The 20683-nt window shown below is 44.4% G+C and overlaps 1 pseudogene; it reads right to left on the reverse strand.

Moving 5' to 3' along the window:
* Nucleotides 1-322: 322 nt before the first annotated feature.
* Nucleotides 323-20124, reverse strand: LOC132007209 (keratin, type II cytoskeletal 8-like; annotated as a pseudogene).
* Between the last annotated feature and the right edge of the window lie 559 nt (nt 20125-20683).

Here is a 20683-nt window from a genome sequence, read left to right on the forward strand (position 1 = left end):
CTGAGCCACTCAGGCGCCCTGATCCTAGGTTATTCTTTAAGTAGGTTTCCTCTTTGTGTGTTTCTGCGTTTTAGTTTATTTCTTTATTTTAAAATTTTTAAAATTTTGAGCCTCAGATGGCTTTATTTGGAAAAAGACACTTGAATTGGCTTTTGGTTGGGGGCGTGGGCAAGAGGGGGTACCCAAGGCAGTAGATGCCTCCAAGGGTAGGCTGAGGTCTGAGGCTGAGCCTCAGGTATGTTTCTTGTTCCTGATGTAACCTTGCACAGCTCCTTCCCCCAAAGGCTCTATGGAAGCCTCAGGAGCAGAGAGCTGGAAGGGATCACAGTGGCTGTTCACTGGACTGCACATCAGGTACTGTGCACACCAGCTTCACAACCATGGTCTTGGAGAAGCTGACTTGGCTGAAGGAACTGGAGCCTTCCCTCAGCTGAAGCTGGACTGGAAGGAGCTTAGGCTGTAGCTGAGGCCAGGGCTCATGAGGCCACTGTAGGCTGAGTCCACCTGAGTCACCTTCTGCATCCCAGACTCCAGATGGCTCTCCTTGCCCTCCAGCAGCTTGCAGTAAGTGGTGATCTCGATGTCCAGGGCCAGCTTGACGTTCACGAATTCCTCTTACTCATGCAATTGCCATGCCATGTCCTGCTTGGCTCACTGCAGGGTGGCCTCCAGCTCGGCCAGGTTGGCATTGGCACCCTTAAGAGCCAGCTCCCCACACTGCTCTGCAGCAGTGGTGGTGGTCTCTGGGGGAAGCCCTCTGGCCTTGGAGGCCCTCCATCTCAGCCTGGAGTTGGCTGATGTTGTTGTTCATCTCGGAAATCTCCATCTTCATGTGACAGCAGCCATCCCCGTGCTTTCCAGTCAATATCCACAGCTCCTTGTACTTGATCTAGTACATGGTGTCAGCCTCAGCCTGGCTATGGTTGGTGATGTCCTTGTACTGGACCTTGACCTTGGCAATGAGGCTGTCCAGATCCATGGAGGAGCTGTTGTCTACGGTCAGGACCACGAATGTGTCTGAGATCTGAGTCTGGGTCTCACTGACCTCTTCATACAGCTGCCTTAAGAAGCTGATCTTGTTGGTCCATCCTTTGAGGTGAGACTGCAGCTCTACCTTGTTTATGTAAGTTTCATCCACCTCCTGCTTGATTAGGACACATTCATACTCCCTGTCTGCATGCTCTTTGATCTCCTCCTACTACTTATTTTTGAATCCTCCACCAGTCCCTGCATGTTGCCAAGTTCCACTTCCAGCGTCAGCTTCTCCTGGCCCAGGAGGTCTAGCTGCCACCAAAGGTTGTTGTGATAGCTCTCAAACACGTGGTCATTGTTGCTCCAAGCTGTTCACTGCTGCTGCACGAGGCTCCACTTGGTCTCTAGAATTTTGTTCTGCTGCTCCAGGTGCCATACCTTGTTGATGAAGGAGGCAAACTTGTCAAGGGTTTCCAACTGCTCCTTCTCCTGGGGTCCACCAGCTTAGATCGGGTCCATCCAGCCTAGATGCTGGGGTCCACCTCCAGCTTAAGGGGGCTCAGCAGGCACTGAGCTAGCAGTGAGGCCCCTCATACCCCTGGCCACACGGTGGCTCTGGACCATCCTCACGCCAGTGCCAAGCCCACATGGGACAAGGCTGAAGAGCTGATGTGAGTGCCAGGTGCACTTGTGTACTTGTGACTGCTGAAGGCTCTGGGGGCTGCAAGTGGACACCTTGTAGGACTTCTGGGTCACCCTGATGGATATGGTGGAGGCTAGAGTGGAGGCGAGTAGGCGAACCTGAGAGAGTTCGAGAAGGACAAAAGAAGCTGCTTCTATGTGGGGGCTTTTTAATTTTTTAAATGTAAGAGCCAGTGCAGTTTCCTTTTTTTAATATTTTATTTTGAGATTTTTTTGATTTATTTATTTTTCAGAAAGAGAGAGCACAATCAGGGAGAGCAGCAGTCAGAAGGAGAAACAGACTCCCCACTGAATAGGGAGCCTGATGTGGGGCTCGATCCCAGAAACCTGAGATCATGACCTGAACCGAAGGCAGACGCTCAACCGACTGAGCCACCCCAGCATGCCTCAGTGCAGTTTTCTTAAACATACAAGCTCTAGGTTCAAATCAAAACTCTACCACCTATCAGTTGTGCAGTCTCATACAATACTTCATTTCTCATTTGTAAAATGAGATAATAATGAGATAATATGATAAATGGATAATATGAGCAGGGGTTTTTGCAAGGAATAAATGAGACACCTCCTGTAAAACTTATCATGGGGGGGCCTGGGTGGCTCAGTCAGAAGATCATGGGACTCTTGATCTCATTGTTGTGAGTTTTAGCCCAACATTGGGTGTATAGATTACTTAAAAATCTTTTTTAAAAGATTTTATTTATTTGAGAGAGAGAGCAAGAGAGAGCACGAGTAGGGAGTATGGTGTGGGGACGGGGGAGGGGCAGAGGGCAAGGGAGAGGGAGAAGCAGGCTCTCTGCTGAGCAGAGATCCTGATGCAGGGCTTATCCCAGACCCTGAGATCATGACCTGAGCTGAAGGCAGCCACTTAACCTACTGAGCCACCCAGATACCCCCAAAATAAAATCTTTAAAAAAATAACTTACGGTATATGGAATATGGATTTTTGCCTGGTTCAAAATGGGGCAAGGAGACACTGCTTAGATAATATAATGAGGATTGTCAAAACAACAGAAGAAACTTCTCATTTCTTTCCATTAAAAATTTTAATTTTTTTAAGTAATCTCTACACCCAACATGGGTCTTGAATCCACAACCCTGAGATTAAGAGTCATATGTTCCACCAATGGACCCAGCCAGGTACCCCTCCGTTTATTTTTTAATATTTTTTGATAACTACAAAATTTGCAGAAAGCTAATTTTTAAAATTTCAATTTTTATCACTTTCACACACAGCATATGTTGTGTCAACAATAATTCGATTGTCAACAATAATTTCTGACTTGAAAAATTTAGCTTGTATCTTCTGGACAAATTCTGTACAGTATTATGTACAGTATTCACAATGGACATTTTTGCCACTTGGATTCAATGGGTGTTGGTGAGAACTGCAAACTGGATATCTGTACTTGGCACTTGGAAATTTTCATTTACTTATTCAGTTATCTTATCAGTGGCACAATTAAAAATTGCTGAATTATTATCTATTCAGCTACAAAATTGCCAAAGGTCAAAACCTCTGATACCGGTTTTTGGCATACTGACAGGCCAAAGGAAATGATGCAAAAAAATTAAACTGTTTTCAGAGCTCAGCAAAATTTTGGCCAAGAAAAGTTTGCATGCAGGAAACATGATGCAAACATCTATTTTTTCTTACCTTTCAGAAAATGGAATTGTCTCCTATATAATAATACATAATTTCAACAAATTCTTCTGCATCCAATTAGCTATAAAAAGAACTAACCATCAAAAGGCAATCATCTGTAGCAAAAGCATTTTATCTTTGTAGATGCCAATAAAGGTTTCATTTCTTTGGAAAAATAGACAAAGATTATTCTCCAGCAAAATATAAACAGTCTCCTTGCATGCTGTAATGATCCAGTCTTGTTATTTTCGGTTCCAGTGGTTTTTAAGTGGAGACACACATCAGAATCACAGAATCACAATGGCCCTGGTCCATTGTGGATGCAAGGCTGGATGCAAGGCTGAGACAGTCTGAGGCTGGAGCATGGACATGTTCGTGTTTACATGTTCTTTAGGCTCCTACTGCAAGACCTCCATTTTGTGCCACGTGGCAGTTTGGGTAAACAGAAAGCCCTTCCACCACAGAATACCTAGAAGTGCTAGATAAGGGTGCCTGGGTGGCTCAGTGGGTTAAGCCTCTGGCTTTGGCTCAGGTCATGATCTCAGGGTCCTGGGATCAAGTCCCGCATCGGGCTCTCTGCTCAGCAGGGAGCCTGCTTCTTCCTTTCTCTGTCTCTGCCTGCCTCTCTGCCTACTTGTGATCTCTCTCTGTCAAATAAATAAATAAAATCTTAAAAAAAAAAAAAAAAGAAGTGCTAGATAAAATAAGGCGAGCACCTTTTTTATAAAATTTTTTTTCTTTATTTTTAAATTTTATTCTTTTTATTGTTAATCTCTATGCCCAACATGGGGCTCAAACTCACAACCCTGAGATCAAGAGCCATGTGTTCTTCTGAGTAAGCCAGCCAGGTGCCACCCAACCCTTTTCTTAAAGTTTATTTACTTTCTGTTAGAAGGCAAAAATAATTTTTTAAGATTTATTTATGGGGGGGCTATGTATAGTCTCACGTGAGTGGGGGGAGGGGCAGAAGGAGAGAGAATCTCAAACAGAGTCTCCATCTGAGCATGAGCTGGACTGGGGCTTGATCTCATGACTCAAGAGATCATGACCTGAGCCTAAATCAGGAGTTGGGCGCTTAACCAACTAAGCCACCCAGGCACCCTGAGGAGGCTAGTATCATTTTATCTATCTGTTTATCTATAGATTTTATTCATTCATTTATTTATTTATGGCATGAATGGGGATAGGGACAGAGGGAGAGGGAGAGAAAGTTTGGGGCAGACCCTGCACAGAGTCTGGAGCCTGACTCGGAGCCTGATCCCATGCCCCTAAAATCACTACTGGAGCCAAAAAGAGTTGGAAGCCTAAGCGACTGAGCCTCTGAGGCACCCTGGCAAGTATCATTTTAAATGCATCATTAGGAGAGTAAGGGAAATATTTCAAAGCCAAAATCAGAGCTGGGCCTACAGTTCCAGGTGGTAAGGAGCTGCTGACACTGATTCCCTCTGGAGGGGAAGAGAGAACTCTTAATCTTTGTAACCAAGATGCTTAGATTTTAAGGGCCTTGGGGGTCCAGAGAAAAGGGCCTGGAAGCAGACAAGATGGGGAGCTGGAACTAAGAACCTTGTATAAACTTGGGACCATGAGAGGGCTACAGTGGGCTAGAAAGCAAAGCCATTTATTAGCTGAGGTAGAAAACAAAGAAGCTTGCTATGCTTGTCTGACCTTTGAGTGAGGGGGTACACACACACACACACACACACACACACACACACACACATCCACGGGAATGAATAATTATCACCTTTACTGAGGGTCGCTTTCAGTCCAAATTCATATTACCTCTGTGGTCTGGCAGCCCCATGCTAGGAAATTAGTTTAAGAGATGATTGTAGACTGGATCATTTTCAGGGCTCTTGGGAAAAGCAAATGCAGGACTTCTCTTGAAGGGCACAATCAAGTAAGACCAAAACAAGGTTGTGGGGGACTGTGGGAGTAATTTAAGCAGAGCCCAGGTGCTCCTGGGGTGCTGCAGCATGGCTGAAGACAGGGTGGACTGCCTTCTCCAAGTGCCACTACTCTGAGAGTCCAAAGGTGTACCCTAAGCCCGAGAATTTGTCCAGTGGGATGCCAGTAAACAGGTGACTCTTTCACCATCCTGTCCCCAGCAAATGATATAGTTAGAGCCTTGTGTGCAAGCTCGCATATAGGAAGTACTCCTTGCTGCTTCCCTTGAACTTTAGAGTTGACTCAGATTAGGGCTGGCCTTCAGCCATCACCTGCTGGTGTGAGGCCACGCTGCCAGGACCTCCATGGGAATATGAGTTCAAAGGCCAAAATAACCCAACCTCCGAGGAGTACAGATACCTCAAAAGAAAAACAACAATTTATGCAGGAAACCAAGTACCAGTTGTAGTGGAAATACTAACAAGCCAATCAAGTTTTTTAAGTAAGTGAGAAAGAACTTCCCCTTCCAGTTAAGATGGAAAAAGTTGCAAGATGCTGCCATTCCAAAGTCACTGCCAATCGAAATCTGCTGTTCTGTTCCAATAACCTGCAGAGCAATAAATGCATGGGTAAATGCAGACAGGCTAAATTTGATAAGAAATGGTGATCTATGCTTACATTTTATTCAGTACCATACAATTTTATCTTGAAACTGCTGAGTCAATTAAGGGTAAATTGGGGGGAGATGTAAAGGCGAATGCATCACTAACAGAACGGTCTATTAATTTGTGGTTCACTGAAAGACTAAGGACTGTTCAAACAAACAGCTGTGAAATTTTCCCTAACCCTTTGTCATGGAGGTATAACCCCAAATGAAAATCAGGGTGCCAACATTATGGGCCTACAACCAGCTTTATAAGAAGAGCCAGTCAAATTTTAATTTATTTAGCATTACTTCACTTGCAGATTATTTTCACAAATTGCATTCACCTCTTCAACCTTTCTGGATTGAAGCATACCATGTAGGAGAGCTACATGGCCTTGAGGTAGGGAATTGTCCTCAAAAGCTTTGTAGAAACCTAAGTGTCAGTCAGAAGCAAGATTTGGTCAGTAATGGAGCCCTAAAAAAAAAAAAGCCTGGTGAGCTGGATAAATATTCTACACACTATCCTGGGGAATGCATCCACTGTGAGTCTCAACAAATGTCCAAAATGTGTGATGCTTCAAACCCTGAAATTATGGCAATCTAAAGAAACCTGATTCCATTTTGGGGAAGAGACAGTCTCTTTAATAAATGGTGCTGGGAAAACTGGACAGCTACATGCAAAAGAATGAAACTACATCACCTTTTAACACCATACACAAAAATAAGCTCCAAATGAATTGAAGACCTAAATGCTAGACCTGAAATCATAAAAAAATCCTAGAAGAAAAAAACAAGCAGAGGTTGTTTTGCCTGGCTGGCTTTGTCAGTACAGCATGTGACTCATGATCTTGGGGTCGTGAGTCTGAAACCAACATTAAGTGTAGAGATTACTTTAAAAATTTTTAATCTTAAAAAAAAAAAGGCAGTAATTTCTCTGAAATTTGCTTTAGCAACATTTTTCTAGATATGTCTCCTAAGGCAAGAGAAATAATAAAAGCAAAAAAAAAAAAGGGGGGGGGGACTACCTCAAAATAAAAAGATTTAAAAAGATTTTGCACATAAAAAAAGATTTTGCACAGGGCGCCTGGGTGGCTCAGTGGGTTAAAGCCTCTGTCTTCAGCTCGGGTAATGATCTCAGGGTCCTGGGATCGAGCCCCGCATCGGGCTCTCTGCTCAGCAGGGAGCCTGCCTCCCCCTCTCTCTCTGCCTGCCTCTCTGCCTACTTGTGATTTCTGTCTGTCAAATAAATAAATTTAAAAAAAAACCTTTAAAATAAAAAGATTTTGCACAGCAAAAGAAAACATTAACAAAACAAAAAGGCAGTCTACTGAATGTGAGTAGATATTTGCAAATGATGTATCTGATAAAGGTTTAATATCCAAATGTATAAAGAACTTAGACAACTCAAAACCAACCAACCAACAAGGCAAAAAAAAAAAAAAAATCCCATCTAAACAATGTGATTAAAAAATGGGCAGAGGACCTGAACATACATTTTTCCAAAGAAGACATCCAGATGCCAACAGACACATGAAAAGATGCTCAACATCACTCATCATCAGGGAAATGCAAATCAAAACCATAATGAGGTATCACTTCACACCTGTCAGAATGGCTAAAACAAGACAAGAAACGACAAGCGTTGGTGAGGATGTGGAGGAAAAGGAACCCTTGTACACTGTTGGTGGGAATGTAAATTGGTGCAGCCACTGTGGAAAAGAGTAAGGAGGTTCCTCAAAAAATTAAAAATAGAAATACCACAGGATACAATAATTCCACCACTGGGTATTTACCCAAAGAAAACAAAAACGCTAATTTGAAAAGATATATGCACCTCCATGTTTATCTCAGCATTATTTACAATACCCAAGATATGGAAGCAACCTAATATCCTATCTACAGGTAAGTGGATAAGGAAGATGTGGTATATACACACAATGGAATATTACTCAGCCATGAGAAAGGATGACATGATGCCATCGGAGACAACATGGATGGACCTAGAGGGTATTGTGGTGAGTGGAATAGGTCACACCGAGAAAGACAAATACCATATGATTTCACTTATAAGTGGAATCTTAAAAAAGTGAATAAACAAAAAGCAGAATCAGATCTATAACTATAAAAACAGAGAACGAGCTGATGGTTACCGTAGGGAAGGAGGGTGCAGGGGAAAGCGGAGTGGGAGATACAGGCTTCCAGTTACAGACTGAATAAGTTATGGGAATAAAAGGAATACAGTCAGTGATCTTTCAGTGGTGATGTATGGGGACAGATGTATGGGCACAGATGGGAGCTACACTTGTGGTGAACACAGCATAATGTATAAGCTTGTAGAATTACTACATTGTACACCTGAAACTAATGTAACATTGTCAACTATAAGAAACAAACAAACCCGATTCCATTTTCACACTTAAATCCTCTTTCTTTACTCTAATTCCAAATATCTCAAGCCACATTCTAACGATTAGATATCCCATATAGCTTCTTTAAAGGGAAAAATGTACAGGTTAGACAGGTAAGAATAAAAAAGTCCATTCAGCAGTTTTATTTCCCAATAAAAATTCGTCATGAAGCATCTTAGGGTGTCATATTTAGTCCCTTGTGGGGTAGTCTGAATCACGATCTCGGGGATAAAGCTCATAGACAGTAACAACCAAGGGCCAGACTTAGACCAGGGTGAATTCATTACGATAAACACCATCAAGGGAGTAGCCGTCCTGCTGGCCCTTCTTGGTTGTGTACCTTTCCTATCCCGTCTACAGTGCATATGGTGACTATTCCAGTCCCTACTGCTCAAGAACTTAGAACGAAAAGAAGTAAGGTGCGGAAGCTAGTGTTTGCAGTGTGTGGTGTTTTACTCCGGCACTCTAATGAAACTCTGCCCTCAAAAGTCAGCAGGACCGTCCTGGTGGCCCAATGCAACGTCTTCTCAGTCTTTATCCTACACTCGCTTTGCTACCTGAACCTGCCAACCACTGTCTCAGCTCACGGGAATCCTATCTGAGGCGGTCCAGACTGCAGAGAGACAGAAGGGTGAATCCGAGCCACAGTTCAGGAAATTAAGCATGAAACCTAAATATTTATAAGGCATCAAGTAATTATGTGTGCTAGGCATTTTCTTTCAGGCACCCGTGATGTATCAGTGGGTAAAACAAAGACCGCTGCCTACGCAAATGAATAGAAATGTCTCCAGGAACATTAATAGAATAAAGGATTTTATTCTCCCCTTCATGTCCCTGTAGGTTTTATTCTCATTTTTATTGTAGTACTTTCAATGCATTATTATTTTTTAAGGTTTTATTTAATTATGTGACAGAGAGAGACACAGCAAGAGAGGGAACACAAGCAGGGGGAGTGGGAGAGGGGGGAAGCAGGCCTCCCGCTGAGCAGGAAACCCTATGTGAGGCTCCATCCTAGAACCCTGGGATAGTGATCTAAGCCAAAGGCAGCCGCTTAATGACTGGACCCACCCAGGTGCCCCAGTACTTTCAATATATTATTGCAATTGTTTGCTTATGTGTCTGTCTGTCCATCCTGGACTGCGGCCTTTGCGATGGCAGGGATGGTGTATTTCATTATCCTGACACTTGGGAAACATTCCATAAATGTCAGTAGAACTAATCCTGAATGAACAAATGAAGCCGGGTTGCTGAACAGTCCTGAGCGCTAATGTCTTCGAGAGATTGTGCTTATCTTGATCTTAGGGGAAACCAGATTTTATATTAAAAAGAAAACCCACAATAAAGGAATACTGCACTAAAAGAATACATATTAAACAAGAGTCAGGGCTTCTCTCTGCCCCCTATCACTGACGCTCAAGGCAAGGCCACCATCATTTACTTTTCTCTGGTTTAACAAAACCATCTCCCAGTTTGGCTGTGTTCCTCTTCCAACTGGTCTTCTCTCCCTCAATCTGTTCCTCATAATGGAGCCAGGGAGTGTTTTAAAATACGACTATGTCTGTGTCATTTCTTTTTGCAAAATTTGCCATAGTTTTGTATTTTCATCAGTTTTTGCTGTATAACCAGTCCCTACATCTGAGTGACTTACCAAAATAAATATTTTTATGCTGTTAGGTCTGCAGGTTGGCAGCAATTTGGCTCACCAAGGCTGGCTTCAGCTGGGTAGGACTCCAAGGTTTCTGGTTGGGTTTAAGTATCATTCTAGGGCCGAGGCTGACGGGGCAGTGGCTCCCTGAAGCTTGTTCAGGACACAGACCACCACAGGGGCGCAAAAGGGCAGGTGAACCCAAGTAGCTCATTCAAAGCTTCCACGGGCCTTCTCTGCTACCATTTCATTGGCCAAAGCCAGTCATATTGCTAAACTCAAGGTCAAGGGGCAGGGACGTTCGCTCTGCACACCGTAAAGCTGTGGTCAGCTCTGTAACATGAAGGGGGGAAAGAACTGGGAGCAACAGCCCAGTCTTAGGGTTCAGTCCAAAAACCCCTTCTCCATCGGTTGGCTTACTTTCCCATCTTCTTTTCAACTTCTCCACCTCTCTCACTTGCAAGCCTTCATCCATGCTACCGCCGTCTCCTGATGCACTCATCTGTCTCTGTCCCTCACCCCCACCTCCCTGCTCCCACGCGCCCCACAGGGCTCATCTTTCCTGGCGGTGGGTGTAAGCCGTACCTCCTTGGGACTGAGTGGGTCGCTCCTTCTCTGTAATTGACTGGCTCCCCTGACTGACTGTGACCCTCCTGAGGTTGGGGAACTGTGACTCTGTTTCACCAGCCTGGCCCCAGTTAGTGCCTTGCATACAGGTACTTATTCTGTTTGTAATTCATCGAAGGTACACATAAGCAGGAACAGACAACAGAGAATACGATTTGGTTTGAGGATCTGCTCAAAGTAATTTATTTTGAAAAGTCTAGGATATACACATGTCCAAAAGGCTCAAACTATGTGCATAGCCTTTTCATTTTTTTCAGAGTCCTCTCTGGTCTCTGATGCTTATTTTCATTACACAAATCTCCCCTTTGTTAGACTTTTGTCATCTGCGCACGGCGTTGCAAGACAGCTTGCTGGTGAGCCCGGTAGTGTGAGGAAAGACTTTACCCTGTGGCTGTAATAAAAAGACAGAACTGGGCTGACGATGTTTGCAACAATTCAAAGGATACAGCCCGAATATTGATCAGCTCTTGTGGCTGAACGTATGCCGAGGGACAAAAGCATTTCCCCCAGGATGGAGTGGTGAGATCTGCCTTTGTTAAGATACACAGGCTCTAAGTTATTTGTTTATAGCCAGAAGACTAATTCTTAATTGATGCATTTCTGAGTGAAAAGACCCAGATGTTATATGCTAATTTTCTCTTTTAGAGTGTGTCAATTTATGCAGTTCTGGCTTGAGGGCTGGGAGAGTATATCAGTCACACCTGACTACCTGCTCTACATGAAAATATGAACTAGAGTGTTGTCTCTGGAATTTGAGGAAGAAAATTTCATTAAGGACGGGAGCCATTCCTAGTCCTCAGCAAAGGGCAGACAAGACGATCAAGTAAAGATCTGAATGTGACTGGCTGGTGGGTGTGGGTTGTGTTTTGGGGGGGGCGGGGGGGATGGAAGAAGTCATGGCGGACCCAAACCTTCCAGGTCCCAGCATATGGGTTTGTTTACTTCGAGAGGTGATTGCCAGCTGAGGCCCGTGTTCTTGCAGCTTATTTCAAATTCTGATGATAGAGAAATTATTCCTTTTTCTGATGATGAGAAATCTGATCCAAGTTGCATAGGCTTAGAAATGCCTATGCTAGTAATTTGCTAAATTTAAGGATATAGGATTTCACAATTAGATTCTCATTTAAGAAAAACCATCTTGCTTATTTAGAGAATTAGTCTTTTATTAGTCAAAATGGATTTGCTTCTGAGGCTTAAACTACTTGGACTCATTTCAGGCAAATGTTTTCTAAGAGCTGAGTTCTTAAATTGAAAGAGAAACATAAGCCAACATAATAACATATTTAATGAGCTGCATGAATGCCTTAAAAAATCCCATCCTGGCCAAACAGTAGAACAGATATCATAACCAAAGCTGCCAAACAGCTTCTGCCAAAGGGCCCAGATTATCCTAGGTTACAGTATAGACTCATGGCATTTATTTATTTTTTCTATTTTCTGCATTTCTTCTTACACAAAGCTCGGTCCTTTTAAAATGTAGCCTGATTTTTCCCTGCTTATTTCTCTGCTTGGCAACATGAAATTGACTGTTTTTCAGATGAGATCAATAATCTCTTCGGAAAAGCATGTGGGCTCGTATGTGTCGGGAAGCAGTGGGAAGTGGTTATAAAGAGATGGTGGAAACACTTTACATGTGCAAGCAGGGATGTGGAGGACTCCAGATTGCATGCTTAACCTCTTTCGAAATGTCTCCCGTCCTCTGTGTTGTGAGCCTTTATCTCCCAATTACTGCAGAAGTTGCCGTGAAATTCTCAGCACAGCTGCCTGAACTTCACAACAGCCTTGGGCATGTCCCCTCTGCGTGCATTTCCTCATTCACAGGACAGCGAACCTGTTCCGGTGGCACAAGAGAGGAGCCCAGCAGGACAGGGCTGGTGGAGGAGGGCAGGGGAGGGAGAGAGGGCTGAGGCTGCAGGGAGCGGCTATTCTGGGATCTGGAGGCCTGGAAAATCATGGATTACGAGGTGAAGAAATGGCTTCTCGATGCACACATTTCCAGGGCTCCAGGGAGCGGCCCTGGAAGATGAACTTGCAGGGATGGGTGTTCTGCGGACCATGCTCTTCTGACTTGCCTCCTGAATCTGACCTCCTTAGGGCCCTCTCATGGCTATTCTGCCAACACCTGCAGGCCTCCCAGCGTTCTTTAAAGGAACCTGACCCAGTGTGGTTGTTTGGTCATTGCCAGGGTTTTTGGCTAATATAAGGAAATACTTAATGAGCAGAGACAGACGAGAGTTATGGATCTCCTCCCCCACAAGCAGGTAGATATCACTACAGAGCCAACCGAATTCTGCCGAACGTAACTAGTACTTAGAGTGAACAGTCACCAGACAACTTGTCCCCAAGAGTTCAGTGAGCTCACTGTCAGCTCCTTAGGCTTTCCAACAAGCCCCTGGTCCCAAAGGTTTCATCCAAGGCAGAGCTGGTCCTGCTGTAAAGACAGGTGACCGGGCCTTTCAGTGGGATCAGGACCCCATTGTCCTTTTGGAAGGGAGCACTTGCCATATCAAATAGATGGGTGTAACGACCCTCTTGGCTGTTAGGTGTAGTAGATTCTTATTTTCTTATTTATGCAAGAGCTGTGAGGCTCCTGGAATCTTTCTGGTCCCTCATGTATCTCCAACACCACTCATTTCACCAGTGAGCAATGATTTGCAACGTCCCCTGAGTTCACACAAAAGCCCCACGGAAGATTCAGATGGCTGTTTGCACAGCTACCCTGAAATGTGGTTTACTGATGAGAGCCCTTCAGTGTTCACTAACTGCCCCTGGGGTGTAGATTAAAGTACATTTTCAGTCCTGTAGCAATTTCTATGCTCCTTTCCCCCCACTCATCTCACGCGTATAATGGACAATATTATACACATCCTTCATGGAAATAAAATAACTCAATAAAATCCTTGCCCCTCACAGTAAAGCAGTGTGCACGTTATTAGCCATTGTTCCTCAATTCCAAACTCCTCTTTGTGATGCTGGCGTGGGAACTCTGCGAGCGTGCCTGCTTTGCCAGCCGTCCCTGTTAGGCTCTGCCTGTAGGGGCCTCGGGGAGGGACCACAAGGCTAGAAGAAGAAGGCACTGCTCATTCCCTGGGTCCAGCCTCGGCCCAAACTACACTTCACTTTGTCAGCAGTGTTACCTTGCCATGCTTCTGATGCACCAGCACCAGCGTAACCCCTCCCCGATCAGAGGTCTGGGTCCCAGCTCCAAGGGACACTTCCTCTGGGAACTGACTTCTTCCCCTTGTCTCTTCAGCCTTAGGGTGGGTATCTGTTTCTGGCAGTTACTGTCTTTGAGTTACCTCATTGTTCCTGTTTTATGTTTCCAGGCCTCCAGTACTTGCTCTATATTAAACTCACTCTGTTAAAATAACTGGTCTGGGTTCTGTTTTCCAGAATGGATCCTAAATGATACAGTCAGGGTCTAAACAGAAAAACTGAAGCAGAAAAAAAAATTCTAGGAGCTTTGCAATGAAAATTTCAAACCAAAAGCTTGGTTTACAAGGAAAGGACTAAGAGAATATTATTATCTTTGGATAGCCCAAGGTCAAAAATGTCAGTATGGTAGGCCTATATTAGGTCATTAGAAGATTTTCCAGAATCTGGCTATTACAGTGATGTGACAGCAGGTATTGGGGAAGCAGGAACTGAGTGCCTGGGTGTAATAGACATTGTACTAGTTGGTCTCTGAAGCTGGCCCCAGTAATATCTTCCCTCCCTTTACACACATACCACTCTTTCCATCAACATAGAACTTCTTTTCCCTCCCAGTGAATTTGGGCTTTCCCTGTGACTTGCTTTATGGTGATATTATGGGAATTCTGAGCCCAGTCATTAATAGAACTGCCAGCTTATGCTTCTTCCCCTTGGGATACTCCCTCCTGAGACAGTCCCTCTCATAACCCATTCACTGTGCTATGAGAAACTCAGGCCACAAGGCAAGGCCACATAAAGGCGAACTGACATCCACTGCTCAATAGCCCCAGCTGAGAGCCCAGCAGACAGCCAGCATTTGCTACCAGCCATACGAGAGTGCAATCTTGAATGTTCTAGACCAGCTGGGCACCCAGATAACTGTAGTCCTAGCTAAAGTCAGGTGGAGCAGGAGAACCACCCAGCTGAGCTCAGTCAGCTAAGGGATGGTGAAATAGAATGAGATGATTGTTTAAGCCCCTAGGTTCTGGAGTATATGGTATATAACAAGAGAGAATGAGATCGGACAGAAAGACCAGTTACCAGATATTGGGAGGATGAGATCACTGATAGGAAACCTGGGAACATGGTTACCAAGGTTGGTCAAACCCATCCTAGAAGTATTTGTACCTCTACAAAATGATTCCTTGTAAACCAGCATACCAGCATGAACATCTGATTATCCTCGATGCTACCAGAATTTAGGGAAGGGTCTGAAATCCTTTGGAGGGCTGCTTAGGGGATGGAAGATGAAGCACTGGGACAGAGTGAAGAGATGAGAAAGGTCTCGGCAAAGTTGCCTATATGGGAATGGAGGGTATTCCTGGAGTGAGTGAAGACAGGAAGACCCAAGGTGGGTGTGAGGCTGAGACTGAGAGTGGGCAGGGGGCCAGGCAGTGGGCAGGAGGCTGAATCCGGAAAAATTCCTGGCAGTGAGCAAGTGGAAAACTTTGAGAACAAGGTCATCCAGTACTCAGTATTTGCTCTATACTTATGCCTTTTTGGAATGTTTTCTGTTGAAACTGATGTGGGAATGAGACCACAGACTCAAGAGTTTTTCAAATAGAAACACTTGGCATTTACTAAAACTATTCATGTGAGAAGAAAGGAGGAGAGCACCTGCAAGCCAGAACCAAATGACGATTTGCTTCAGTACTTAACGCACCAGTTTGACCACTTCTGTAAATCATGTGTGTGGTCCAAGATGCCCCCCTGCTTCCAGAAATTGTGTTGGGATTCGCAGGGGATGAAAACTCTTGTATGCATAAACAGATTTATACATCTTTGGAAAGCAATTAAAGTATACATTTTGAAAACAAAGGAAGTCAAAGTAAACAGAATGAGTTTACTTAGAAAAAGATTCAGGTGAATTAAAAAGAAAGAATTGCAGTGATGTCTTCTTGGCTCAGTTGATAGAGCATGTGACTCTTGATCTCGGGATTTTGAGTTTGAGCCCCATGCAGGGGTGTAGAGAGTACTTAAAAATAAAATCCTAAATAAAAGAGAGAGATTTGCCGTATTCACTAAGAACCTAGGAATTAAACATTGAGGGAACAAAACATTAAGGATCTACTTTGTTCATTGGGTTTTTAACTTTTTGGGGCATGTAACAACTTTTTTGGTCTGGGGATAGCTAATTTCCCTCAAGTAGACGAAGGATAAAGGCATTGCCTTTCTCACGTGGACAGAGATGAGATGAGGTAACAGAATAGGAAGAAATGTGTGAGTGAGACTCAGGAAGAGCTGGAATTCCTACTGAGAAGCCGTCAGGAAATTATGAACTCCTACGCATTTGCAGACATTTGGGGACAGCTTTGAGTTTCTCACAAGGTTTGGAGAGGCTTGAGCTGACTGAGCTCCTTCAAATCCAAAGAACAGACCCAGGTGATAATTAGAAGACAGTTCCAAGAGATTTAGACCCTGGTGCACATCACACATTGAATGTAATGCATTAACTTCTTTCCTGTGCGTGTGGAATAGTGCTTGTTCTCAACTATCCTTGGGAGAATTAAGAACACGGTCACCTGAGGGCGCCTGGGTGGCTCAGTGGTTAAGCCGCTGCCTTCGGCTCAGGTCATGATCTCAGGGTCCTGGGATCGAGTCCCGCATCGGGCTCTCTGCTCAGCAGGGAGCCTGCTTCCTCCTCTCTCTCTCTCTGCCTGCCTCTCTGCCTACTTGTGATTTCTCTCTGTCAAATAAATAAATAAAATCTTTAAAAAAAAAAAAAAAAGAACACGGTCACCTGAATCGTTTTCTGTGTTCTGGGGTTCAGAAATGGATTCCCAATTGAGACATCAGGCTTTTATAGCCCAAATAAGGTACCTTCTGATAGAGTTTAGAGAAAAACTTTGGCAGTGTATTGAAGGTCCTAGTTGGTGAGAGGGTCCCTATTCTAGCAATCAGAACCTAAGGTTTCCCAGCTGGAGGACACCTTGAGAGTCATGGGATTCAGTGCCCCTATTTTCCTGATTGTAAAATGAAGCTCAGAGAGGTGAAGAGACTTGTTCAAGGTCAAGAGTTTGTTAGGCAACAGTGCTGGAAGGGGAACCCTGTTTTTTGACTCTATGCCTAGGGGTCTTCTGAGAAACAGTCCCATGTACTTGTGGCAGATTGTGTTACTGTTCCCCCCAAATATTCCCTTTTTTATCTCTTCAATACCCCTTCCCTGTGGCTCATGATCTCTCTTTTCCTTTTGCCTCAACATATTCCTGAGGGAATATGGCAAGGAGCAGAGCCATGCCAGACATCGGGTGTGAATGAGCAATACCTTTTGCTCAGTGTAAGCCACTGAAGTTTGGAGTTGATTGTTACCATGGGCTGACAGTCTATCCTGACTATTGCCGTTTTCTTCTGCCTTGTAAGCAGGCCATCTTGCAAGTAAGGGAATGTATTATCCACCAGTTGGCCTAGAAACTGCATTTCTCCTATAAGCTATTCATTTGGAATACTGCTACACATTCATTTCCTGAGTCTGGGTTGCCTGAGTTGTATCTGAATGGATCTAATCAACCTGGATAACTGGAAAGCAAGAGTCAAGAGTTTGGAAAAGAAACAGTGATGTTGAGGCCTTCCCTGACCACCGCTTCCTCCACTAGAGAGAAAGCAAGGGAGAGGGGTGGGAGGGTGAGGGGAAGGGGGCCAAGTCAAGAAAGGGACATGGGGGTTGCAGACAGGCAAAATTGACCAACTTCGTATGTTTGCTTAGGGCCAACCTTGAGAATTAGCTCTGGACCTGACCCTAGGAAGGTTCTTCCTTACTTGGTACTATTCCAGGTGGCCAACCCTTTCCCAAGAGGCTATTCCGTGTCTCTAATCAGAGGCAGAAGGAACTTTTAAGATGGTGCCTTTTGGACTATATCCTAAATATTAAATTTCAATTTCCACCTTTGAGGTATAAAACAATGTCTTTGTTCTATATTGCTTCTTTTTTTCATAATCCAACTTTAAATGATGAAAGAGGTCAAATTAAGGTGTTCAATGGTGATTGTTTATCACATTGTCATTAACATCACCCATTGTGTCATTAAAATGAATCAGCTTAAGGTGAGGTAAGGGTGGCCCCAAAAGTAGATTATGTCACTAGAGAGTCACCCTTTGGCTGAAAATATTGTATACTTGCCCTGTGATGTGCACATCACCTAGAAGCAAATCCCAAACACCCGATTTAGTTGAAATATTATTTTAAGCTTTTAGAATTTTGGCATCCCCCTCAATGGAGTCTGAGTTACCTAAAGGTGCTGCTAAAGTCAGAGGCATTGTTACAACCTCAAAAGCCTAGGTCATTAAACAGCCACATATTTTAATTCCAATTTAATCCCAATTTCCTATATTTTATAGAGTTGTGAGTACCCTTTAAAAGGAACCCTGGAGGAAATCCATATGGATACAAAACCCTTTTAAAATGAATTTTATACTTGGCACTTCATGGACAAAAAGTCACAAAGCAATGAAATCAGATAGGAGCAAGCTTTTTGTCCCTCGTGACTCTGGCAGTTCAGACAAAAGCGATCTCACGTCAGCCTTAGGCAAGGAGCCATAAAATCTCTCTGAAGTAACCGCATGAGAAACAAGATGTTTTGTTTATGTATTGTAAAAAGTTCACAAAGACTCCATTATGTGGGAATGTTAAATATAACCCAAGTGACAACTCCATCCTAACATGGGCTGTGGCCGATCTTGCCTGGCCCACAGCAACCTAGCTACAAAGACTGCTCTTTTCACAAATATTTGGATTAGACACTCTCCGTTTAGGTTTCTTGTTAACACAGTGTGCCACTGTCCAGTTTGAGTGATCCTCCCTGTCCAGTGGGTGCCACCACAACCTACCATGACAGCACTGGGTGAGGGCAACAGACCCTGGGAGACAACGAATGAATGAATGGCAGTTTCTGGCATTCCTTCTTCAACCATATGCTTCCTCCTGCTTCTGTGCGTTGCACATCTGCCATGTGTTGTTCAAAGCACAGAAAAGCTGACCTGGATCAGAGGCAGGGTAGTGGTTCAGAGCATGGATTCTGGGGCTAGGCTGTCCTACTTCAAAACCTGGCCCTGCCATTTACTAAAAGTTCCTTAACCTCTGTATGCCTCAGTTTCCTTATGTGTAAAATGGGTATGATGTTGACTATACCTATTCACAGGGTTGTTAAGTGACTCTGGGAACAGAGGGTTAAGTGACTCTGGGAACAGAAAAGGGATAGAACATGTTGTTCCTGGCTCATAGGAAATGCTCTGTAAGTGCTAGCTGTCACTGGTTAGCTGTCATTGGCCCTGGTTGCTGTGATTTGGAATTACATCTGTCAGGAGACAGTCCATCTGGTTTATTGGAACACTCAGGTGCCAAGACGTCTAGAAAGACTATCATGGGAACCAATCTGAGGTTCTGGTCTCCCAAAGGCCACCCAAAGAGACCAGAGTCTGGGGGGGGGGGGGCAGTTTCACTAAATTTTGTCACTGGGTGGGACCAAGGTAGGCGTGGCCATCCCTAATGATGGACTTTGCCACTATTTCTTATAGGAAGACAGGATTTCACATACATGGTTTTAGGTTAAGAGGATTGCTTCAAAACATATGTCTGCGTTAAAGACCTACAACCAAAGGTTTAGTCCTACACAGGCCCTGTGCCACGTGAACAAGAGTATTAGTACCTCCACCCTTACTAGGAAATGGAGGTCTGGAATTGGTCTGGTTGCACAAGCCTGGGTCTGGGGTGCTTGATGGGGAGACCCTGGGCCCCGGCAGGTCCCAGCAACCTGCAGCCTTCCTGCCATGCCGTGGCAGATACCGTTGGCTGGTTATTCTATAACCATTCCTCTTTTCCCTTTGCCTACTTCACACTGGAGAAGCACAAATTCAAATACTACATGGTCTTGTTGGTACTGATGTGACAGCTTTGGCCAATGAGACATAAGGAGAACTCTTCTGAGAAATAGTTCCCCCTACTTTCTGCCTTTGGGGACAGTTATTTGAAGACAAAATGCTGATAGCTGTGGCAACCATTTTGTGACCATTAGGTGGCGAATCCAAGGGCAGAAAAGCCAATATGCTGAAGAACAGTAGGAGGGAAGGATGGAACCCCCCCCCCCCCGAAATCTCTCTTTCCTTGTTGAGCTCCTGAATGAATCCTGGGACTGCATATCTCTGGACTATTTATGAAGTAAATAATAAATGCTCTTAAGGTTTAAGCCACTGTTAGCTGTTTTTCTGATACTAACAGCCAGAAACATTTCCAATGGTGCCTTAACTCTCACTCTGTGTGTCTAGTTGTGTACTTGAACTGCTGTCCTTTGTTCTGATTTGTACAACCTTTGGCCAGGAGGCAGGCCCTTGTCTGACCAGGCTTTGACTACCTCACCAGCTTTTCTATTTCTCTTTCTCCAAGGTGGTGGAATCGACTGTCCTTGGCCATTGGCTGAGACCCAAGGATGGGTCTCACATGCAGAATCTGGCCGATATTCCTGCCCTGGTGTCACATTCACCGAATCGCACCCCTGCATGTTGAAGTCCTTCTAGCCCCAAGTCTTTTCTATTATTTGGAACATTTTGATTTGAACTACAGGCCTCCCAAGGCAAGGTCAGTTCCTTGAGTCCCAGCCCTGCCCAGTTCTGCCTGACTCCCGCTTCCCTGATAGGCCTTTGGCTGAGGCGACATCCTAGCATGGCTGGTAGCTAGGCCCACACTGGCTGGGACCCACACAGCTGGGAAGGTTAAGGTCCTGAAACTGCTCCTCTTGGGGCTGAAGATGTTGAGTTCAGGGTGCTTTATCCCTCATTGCTCAGGATTTCTTGTGCTGCTGACTTGTCATTTTGACCTTAGCCAAGAAACCTGATCTTAGTCCCTACACTGTATCTGTTCAGAGCGGCTTCTCTGAAAAGAGGCCTGGATTTGAAGAGTTAGGAGGTTTTGGCTCTGGTCCCGTCTTTCCCACAAACAAATCAAAACAGGCTGCTCCTGTTCCTTTCTGGGC

The sequence above is a fragment of the Mustela nigripes genome, chromosome X (assembly GCF_022355385.1).
Source record: "Mustela nigripes isolate SB6536 chromosome X, MUSNIG.SB6536, whole genome shotgun sequence".
Taxonomy (NCBI): domain Eukaryota; kingdom Metazoa; phylum Chordata; class Mammalia; order Carnivora; family Mustelidae; genus Mustela; species Mustela nigripes.